Source organism: Gossypium raimondii, chromosome 9, assembly GCF_025698545.1.
Source record: "Gossypium raimondii isolate GPD5lz chromosome 9, ASM2569854v1, whole genome shotgun sequence".
Classification (NCBI taxonomy): domain Eukaryota; kingdom Viridiplantae; phylum Streptophyta; class Magnoliopsida; order Malvales; family Malvaceae; genus Gossypium; species Gossypium raimondii.
This window is the reverse complement of record NC_068573.1, coordinates 38,984,812-38,994,167: the sequence shown is the minus strand read 5'-3', so window position 1 is coordinate 38,994,167 and position 9,356 is coordinate 38,984,812. Positions and strand designations below refer to the sequence as shown.

Genomic DNA, 9,356 nt, shown 5'->3' with positions numbered 1-9,356 from the left:
ACTTGCAAATAACATAAAAGATATGGAAATGAAGCATAATGAAAGAGAAATAAATAAAACTAAGTCAACTTAGCTAAACTATTAAAAATTAAAAATCGTAAAAGAATATTAAGAATGTAAAAAGTGTAAAAATAATTAAAATTTTGTAAAAATGCTTAAAATTGCAAAAATTATTTAAGTTTTAAAAAGTTGTAAAATTTATTATAATAAAGAGCGCAATATTGTTAAAATAAAGAGTTTGAAGATTCATCCCTATGCTCATGGATTGGCAATCATAGATTTCACGCATTATTTGATTGATTAAGCCTCATTGTCTAATTGAAAATTTTCAATAAAATGTTTAAAATTTTTTGGCAAATGAACTAAATTTTAAATTAAAACCAACTTTGAATTTGAATATTAGAAGATAGTTTAAATAAAAAATTGTAAAAATAATGATTTTCACCAATTTTTTAAAAAAATTAATACTTTTTACACATTTTAATATTTTAATATTTTTACCATTTTACAAATTTTTTATAATTTTACAAGTTTTCTTTTTTACTTTTTTTGAAAAATATTTTTAATGATTTTTGACTTGTCAACATTGATTAACTTTGTCAACTTATCATGTCATTGGTCAGTATGACACATCATCAGTTAATGTGCCATATCACCAATGATGTGGCATATTCTCATTGGTCAGTTATTTTTAAGTATCAAAGTAGAAAAATGGAGAAAAAAAAGTTTAGAAAGTAAAATGTAAAAACGATATAGTTGAAAACCCAAATTGTGAACAACGCCAAAAATAAATCCCACCGTCGAGGATATTAGTATGAAGCGGAAAAAGAGGTAATGTGGGTGCAATGAAACACTTCACTGTTGATAACCAATTTGTATTTTAGTACTACTAATGAAAGCTGTGAAACGTAGTTGTTTTTAGCGTGGAAAGGAACCCCAAACGTGGGCTCAGATTCTACTAAATGACAAGAAAAGAAGTCATTTCCATCTATCCATTAATGAATTTTAGAGTAGGAGAAGTAAAACTTGTGTCAATGTTAAAGCTGCCACAGGTAGCTTCAATGTTAATATCAAGCTTGGCAGTGGGGGATTTGGGACGGTCTATAAAGGAGTTTTGAGAAAGGAAGCGGTAGCTGTGAAAAGAATTCTAAAGAATACTCGCCATGGGAAGCAAGATTTTATAGCTGAAGTGACCACCATAAGCAACCTCCACCACAAGAACCTTGTTAAACTCTTTGGCTGGTGCTATGAAAGCATTGAACTCCTACTGGTTTACGAGTTCCTGCCCAGTGGAAGCCTAGACAAGTCCATATTTCGGAACCCGATTCCTAACACTATGGAAACAACTCTGAATTGGGAAACAAGGCACAACATCATTTGCGGAGTAGCCAAGGCACTGGATTATCTCCATCATGGTTGTGAGAAAAGGGTTATTCACCGAGACGTAAAAGCCAGTAACATAATGTTAGATTCAGAGTTCAATACTCGATTGGGGGATTTTGAACTAGCTCGAGCCAACGACCAAACACACCATTCAACCAAGGAGATTACCGGAACCCCAGGCTATACGGCACCAGAAAGTTTCCATACGGGTAAGGCAACCGTTGAAACCAACATCTATGCATTCAGAGTACTAATACTTGAAGTGATCTGTGGGAGAAAACCAGGGCATCAAAATGAGCAAAACATCTACAACATCAGCATTGTAGAGCGGCTGTGGGAACATCATAGGATGGGATGGATTTCTGATGTAATAGATGATCGATTAAACAAGAATTTCTATGAGGATGAAGCACGGTGCACACTTATTTGGGGTTGGGCTGTTGTCACCCCAACCCTTACGAGAGACCCTCAATGACAAGTGCTTTGCAGGTTCTTACAAGGGAAGTGGATGCACAGATGTGCCTCGTGAGAAGCCCGCTTTATGTGGCCAGCCACGGCTTCTCCACTCATTAGAGAAGATATCGACAACTCCATCAGCGGATAACAACTTGCAACAACAATGGAACTCAGTGGCAGATGATAATGGTCATGTTCATAGCATTTTTTTTCTTCCTGGGTGGTGTTTTTCTGGTCGAATAATAATAGGACAGTAGTTTTTTTTGAAATTAACTAGTACATAAATTTCATGTAAAATATAATACTAATTCTTTTAAAAACTTTAGATCTGATGGCTGCGTTGGGGATGCCTAATTTATCTTGGATTTATGGAACGAAATGAATACGAGGTATATAATTTTTTTTGGTCAACTAAAAATTTAATAAGACTTAAATTACATTCGATCATTCAATTTTAAAAGTTATTATATGGTCATTATATGGATTTGTTACAGTTACTTAACCCTTAAATGTAGATAATGATATAACAATATAAGGTGGCATGATAATGTCATCATTATAGATGAAATTTTATGTCAAAATATAACTAGTCTCTATAATTTTTGTCGAAACCACTTTTTTTTAATATAATTTGGAAAATGGGGATCGATTTTAAAATAAAATGGGAGTCGCCACCGATCTTTTATTAAGGTGTGATCGGTTCACCATTAAAAATAAATTTTAGGTCTGCGAGATTTGAGAAAATAGGTCCGGGAGTCGGTTACATACAAGGAAGGGTTAGCACCCTCGTAACGCCCAAAATTGGTACCGAATTGAATGTTTAATGTCTTAATGTCGAAACTTTGAAAAGATTTTAAAATACGATCTTTGAAGTTTAAATTTGAGTACACCAAATTGAATAATAAGACGGACTCATTGTGAAAAAATAAATTGCTACACTCAGTGAGTTAAGGTGCAACAATTCGATCTTTGGAATTAAATGTGTACCCCTTTTTAAGAAAATCATGTATACGAAGAAGGATATTCGATTATTTAAGTAGATCGGGAAATCCGAACCCAATAAGTTAGGGATCAATTTTCTCGAAATTCTTAAACATCAAACATTGCCTTTACTTTAAAATTGAGATAACAAAATGTCGTATCCAGTAAGTTAGGATCCAACATTTTGAAATCTTAAGAATTTTATTGTAGAAACTATGAGGTTTTTTTATTACCAAAGAGATGCTTAATTGCCCGAATTCATCAGAAAAATTGAACATAGTAAGTTAGGGCACAATTCTCTCGTGAATTATGAATGTCGAGTATTATAACATCTAAAAGGGATTTCGAAACTTAAACCATATTAAACGCAAAATTTTAATGAAAGAAACTCGATGGAATAATGTACAATATTAAGCAGTCATTTGTAAACAAAATGCAATCTAATGATCTACGAATAATTAACAAATACAAACAAACAATACAATACACCCAAGAGCAATTCTCACATCATATATATTATGTTAACATTTAAAAACTAATGAATTTAAAGTCCATCAAAACACTAAATAAATTAATGCACATGAAAAATGTATGAATTTTAAATGATTTAAGATGTATGAAAGAAAGAAATTATAATTCAAATAAATTGAAAATAAATATTATATACAAGAATTTGAAGTAAATCCCAATTATAGTTAAAGAACAATTGTCAAATGGAATAATAATTACAAATAACATATATTTATTAATTTAAATAAATAATATTTGTAAAAAGGGATAATAACGTGTAATACATAAAATGAAATAGGTAAAATACCAAGGAGGGTTTTTTGGAATAAATTACGTATGTTTTAAATATAAGTAGAAAATACAATAATAAAATCAATAATATACATTTATGTAAAATAAACGTATTTGATATAAATTACATATATATACACATGTGTATAAGATAATATTATAAGGGCATTATTATTTTTAAAAGCATAAAAGTATATGAATACACATTTAAAAACGTATTATAAAATATATAAATAATAATCAATCTGAAATATATGCTAATATATTAGAACAAAAAATAACGATGTATAATGAAATAAAATAATGTATGTGCATACATATATGAAAATGAATAACTATGTATACTAAGATAATCATAATAACAATAATAACAATAATAAGGATAATAAATTAAATGATTTTTAACAATAATAATATAACAGAGGACAAAATTGACAATAAAACAATAATGCAGGGTAAAAATCTAAAACAAATAAAAAACGAGTCCAAATCGCAAAACGCGAATAACATGGGGGACCAAAAGGGGAATATTCCCCACCCTCCAAAACGCGGCGTTGCAAGCTGGACCAAAATGAAACCAAAGCAAAATGTCGGGGCCAAATCAAAAAGAAAAAGGTTCTTGATTCAAAAATGTCAAAAAAGGGAAGGGCCAGTCGCACAAATATCCCTCCCTACGCCAGAACACGCGGATCTAGCCGCTTCTGGGTCGGGTCATCGGGTCGCGGCCTAAACGGCACCGTTTCATGGCCATTGAATCCGGCCCAAACGATGCCGTTTCAAAAATCGGCATAAGGAAAAAAAAAAACCCTAACTAAACCTAATCTACCCTTTAACAAAACAAACAGAAAGAAAACAAAAGGGCCTCACTGCGCCGTTTCGACAAAATGTCGTCCCAGGGCTCTCTCCCCTCGCCGCGACTCCGATGACTACGGAGGGAGCAAAGGTCCAGCCACCAGGTACGTTTCCCCTTTTCTTTTTTTCTTTTTCTTTTTCTTTTTAATAATAACTGATAAAGACAAAACTAAAGAAAGAAAAGTAAAGGGAGAATCAAAGCGAAATGGAAAGAAAAAAATACTCAGAAAAATCACCTTTTTTTTCTTCTTCTGATTTTCGTATTATCGATCGTATCTCTGTGTTACAACATTCTTGGGCTTTTATAGTGCCTCTTTACAGAAAAATAAAAAGGTAAAAATAAAAAATCCATCCCCCGCAATCTTCCCTCCGATTTCTTATTTTCTTTCTTCTCTCTCCTCTCTGTTTTGTGTCTGTTTTTACTGCTTTTTGTGTGCGTCTCTTGCAGGTACGGAGCGCAGGGTCTGGACGCGGCACGTACAGAGTCGAAGGTGCGGTACGAGGTAGCAGACGTGGCATCACGCACATGGGGGAGGCGTGGGTGGCAGCGGCGTAGAAGACTTCTGCTGTTGCTAGGGTTTTTGGTAATCGGGCTAGGGATTTGGGCTTCTGTAATCAGGCTAGGGACTTTTAATTTTTAATTTGGTTTTATTTCACTAGCGGGCCAGACAGATTGGGCCTATTACAATTTTCTTTCAAGTCACTTTATTTCTTTTTCTTTCATTTTCTTTCTTTCAACTCTATACAAGTATATATAGTAGGAAAGTTGGCTAAGAGCCAAGAATCGAAAACACAAGTGGAAAGCTATGTGGCGTAAAAAAGAGTGGAGAGACGATAACTCTAAAAAAATTCTTGATATTTGCTCCACTTCTAAGCTATCAAACCTTATTTATAATTTAATTGCAATATTTTTTAACATGAAAATTATTATACTCTTGTATTTGGCCCATATGCTTAAAAGGCCCAATCCCACAAACTCTGACCCAAGTAAGTTGAGGAACAACTCATGGCACATCACCACTCTAAATTGCTTCACTTTTATAAAAGTCATCCTTTGGTGAACTTTTGGAATAGTTATCATACCATCACCTTGAATGCCACGCATCTAGGATCCGTATAATCTAAGGAATATATTGGGAATACCACTCACTAGCACTCATCAATCTATCACATTCAGTAACCCTTCGTCAAGTCATTTCAAGTTAGATTCAACAGTACCTTAAGTTGACACTCGTTGCCCTACTTTGGCATCTAAGATCGATAAAAGAAGGACCCGTGGGTAACCTCTCGTTTCACTATGAATAACCCCAGAGTAATGGGTAAAGGAAAAGTGAGAAGAACAGAACCCTACTTTGCCCAAATACTATCTGACTGTCCCATTAACCTTCTAGTAGTTGGTCTCCACTCCCTTCAAGGTGTGAACCGTACCTTTAATAACAGATCTTCGCAGCTTTCAAGGTTTGAACCTCTTTCACAAACCACTCCCATTCATAAGTTGTAACAATTGGCACCGTTTATGGGAATGATTGAAAACTATGTCTCTATCCACTAAAGGTCGTAGCTAGTCAATACAAGAAAGTTTATTCCCCCACTCAAGTTCAAACCAAACCAGCCTAAGGAGTTAGGCCAAAATTTCACAACGAACCTACCATCCACTGCACCTGCCATCCCGATAGAAGGATATGGAGAAAGTTCACCTATTACTTTTCAACCCTATAGAGAACTATCTTAAAAAATGCCATAATGATATAGAAGAATAGGGTAACTCTCGACCAACTATGCAACAATATCAAGAGTTACAAGCTCAAAATGAACTCCTTTGGGCTTGCAAAAGAGAATATGATTGAGACGAACCTAGAAGGAGTATCGAGTATCATGAAGTCGGAGAAGAGAAGGAAATTGAGGACCCAAGGCATCTGTTGAAAGTTAGCAACATATCAACGGCATGCAAGCGTCCAAGCCACAATGCAGCAGCATGCATGCAATATGCTAATGTCCATAGTGTATTTCAGTCATTTTACTTTTGTAACATGTGACATATGTTTGATTTGGTTGTAACCTTTTGATTAGCTAAGGTTAGCCATGTACTTAGCAGTTTTTAGTAGGTTTTAGGTTATCATTAAGCTAATGTTACAGCTTAGTTACTTGCACAAGTAAGATTTATTTTTTCTTTCAATGTAATAGAACTATATATGTACATGTTATTTTTTTTAATGAAGTAATGAGATAAGTCAAACTTCTTTTCTCCTTCAACATCTGATCCTTGCTTCTATTTTTCATCTTTCAACACAAATTTTAGTTGTTTTTGATATTTGGTTTTGACTTTAAACTCAAGAAATGGTATTAAGAGCCTGTCATCTTTGAGGGCCTTTACTGTGTGTTGTTTTGTGTTGATTCTTTTAGCGACTTGTGCTTAAAAAAAGAAACAAAAGCTATCTTTGTTGCCTTGTTTGGTTATTGCAAAAGGATGAGCTTTTCACCACCACCACCACCACCACCTGTCTTTGCTGGCAAGAACTACAACATTTGGGCTGTGAAAATGAAGATATATTTGCAGGCTCATGATCTATGGAGTGTTGTTCTAGCAGACACAGAGCCACCACCTTTGAGAGCTAGCCCAACCATAGCTTAAATCAGGCAACATAATGAAGACTATGCCAAAAAGTATAAGGCTATGTCATGCCTTCAAAATAGAGTTTCAGATGTTATTTTCACAAGGATAATGGCTTGTGACACTCCAAAGTAGGCCTAGGATAGACTCAAGGAAGAGTTTCAAGGGTCAGACAAGACCAGGCAGCAGCAGTTGATAAACTTAAGAATAGACTTCGAGAATTTGAGAATAAAGGAGTCTGAAACCATCAAGTAGTATGCTGACAGGATTATGGCCACATTCAATAACATAAGACTACTTAGAGATGAGTTTAGTGACAAAAGGATAGTTGAAAAGGTCATTACAACTCTTCCAGAGAAGTATGACTCAAAAATCACCTCTTTGGAAGACTCGAGGGACCTATCAGCTATACCCTTGATAAAGCTGATAAATGCTCTCTATGTATAAGAGCAAAGAAGAGCAAACAGAATAGAGGAGCATTCTGAAGGAGCCTTTCAGGCCAGGAGCAAAGAGAGCTCAAGCTTCAGCTCAAGTTGCAAGGGCAAGAAGCTTTGGCCAGAAAAGAAAGAGAAAGGGAAAAAAGATGCTGCCAAAAAGAAGTTTCCACCATGCACTCATTGCAAGAAGTCCACTCATTTGGAAAAATACTGCTGGTACAAGCCGGACATTCAATGTAGAAGCCGCAATGTTTACAAGAATAAGGCAAAAACATAACCACTGTAGCAGAATCAAGCTCAGGCTGCTGAGGATGTTCAAGCTCAAGAGGAGCATGTTTTTACTGCCTCTTGTTTTGCAAGTTTGAGCAAAGTCAAGAAGCATTGACTGATTGACAGTGGCTGCACTCATCATATAGCTTCAGACAAAGGCATGTTAAGGGAGCTAAACACCAGTTTTGTGTCAAAGAGAATGGTGAGTTCATCAAGGCCAAAGGTAAGGGCAAGACTATGATTTGCACTCAGTTAAGTAACAAAACCATCTAAAAAGTTCTTTTTGTACCTGATATTGACCAGAATCTACTTAGTGTTGGTCAGTTGTTAGAGAAGGGTTACTCCCTTATTTTTGAAGGAAAAACTTGTGTGATCAATGATGTTTTTGATCAAGTGCTAGTGACAGTAGCTATGCATGACAGATCTTTCACTTTGAATGTGAAACAGTTAGAAGCAAAGGCACATACAGCTCCAACTGATGAATCATGTTTGTGGTACAAAAGACTTGTGCATGTGAACTATAAGTCACTTGACTTGCTGCACAAGATGAGTTTAGTTGAAGACATGTCTGAGATTGAGCCTAAGAATGATGTGTGTGAGGTTTGTCAGCTTGGCAAGCAAACTAGACTGCCTTTTTCTGTTAACAAAGTCTGGAGAGCTTAAGAGAGGCTCTAACTGGTCCATACAGATATTTGTGGACCTATGAAAACCTCCTCTTTGAATGACAATAGGTATTTTGCATTATTCATTAATGATTACACCAGATTCTATTGGGTGAGCTTTTTGAAACAAAAGTCAGATGTGGATGACTTCTTTTGCAAGTTCAAGGCATTGGCTGATAATTAAGCCAGTTGCAAGTTGAAAACATTAAGATCTGTTAATGGGACTGAATATGTATCTCAAAGGTTCTAGAAGATTTGTGATGAAGCTGGAATTCAGCACCAATTAACCACAATCTAAGCACCACAACAGAATGATGTTTGTGAGAGGAAGAACAAAACTATTCTCGATATGGCCAGGTGCCTATTGTTTGAAGGCAAGATGCCTAACAATTTTTAGGCTGAGGCAGTATATACCTCTGTGTATTTGCTAAATAGGCTGCCAACTAATATAGCCAAAGGCAAAACACCTTTTAAGCCTGGTTTGGACAAAAACCAGCTGTCTCACACTTGAAGTTGTTTGGCTTCTTATGTTATATACTAGTTCCAACTGAACTAAGCTAGAAAAGAGATCTATGCCTGGAGTCTTTGTTGGCTACAACAGTGTGAAGAAAGGGTACGACGTTTTTTATCCATCTACTAAGAGGATTGTTGTGAGCAGGGATGTGAAATTCAATAAAGGGAGCTGTTGGAAATGGGATGGAACAGATGCAAACTTGTCTGAGCAAGACCAGCATGATCTTGATCTGCAGCATGCTGAAATTGAAGCTGAAACTGAGGATGATTTTGATGATGCACCTGTCAGAGGCATTAGAACCTTAATGGACATCTATGAGAGGTGTGGTATGACCATTGTTGAGCCTTCCTACTTTGATGAAGCTACAATGGATGGTTGTTAGAAAAAAA

At 35.4% G+C, this 9,356-nt stretch overlaps 1 long non-coding RNA gene and 1 pseudogene across 1 annotated transcript; both read left to right on the top strand.

Moving 5' to 3' along the window:
• The first annotated feature begins 814 nt into the window (after window positions 1-814).
• LOC105797696 (probable L-type lectin-domain containing receptor kinase S.5) lies at window positions 815-2,023 on the top strand (annotated as a pseudogene).
• A 2,270-nt stretch (window positions 2,024-4,293) lies between these two features.
• Window positions 4,294-5,196, top strand: LOC105799556 (uncharacterized). Its single transcript, XR_001135608.2, has 2 exons — window positions 4,294-4,577; window positions 4,922-5,196. It is a non-coding gene; the product is annotated as an uncharacterized LOC105799556 (long non-coding RNA).
• The last annotated feature ends 4,160 nt before the right edge of the window (window positions 5,197-9,356 follow it).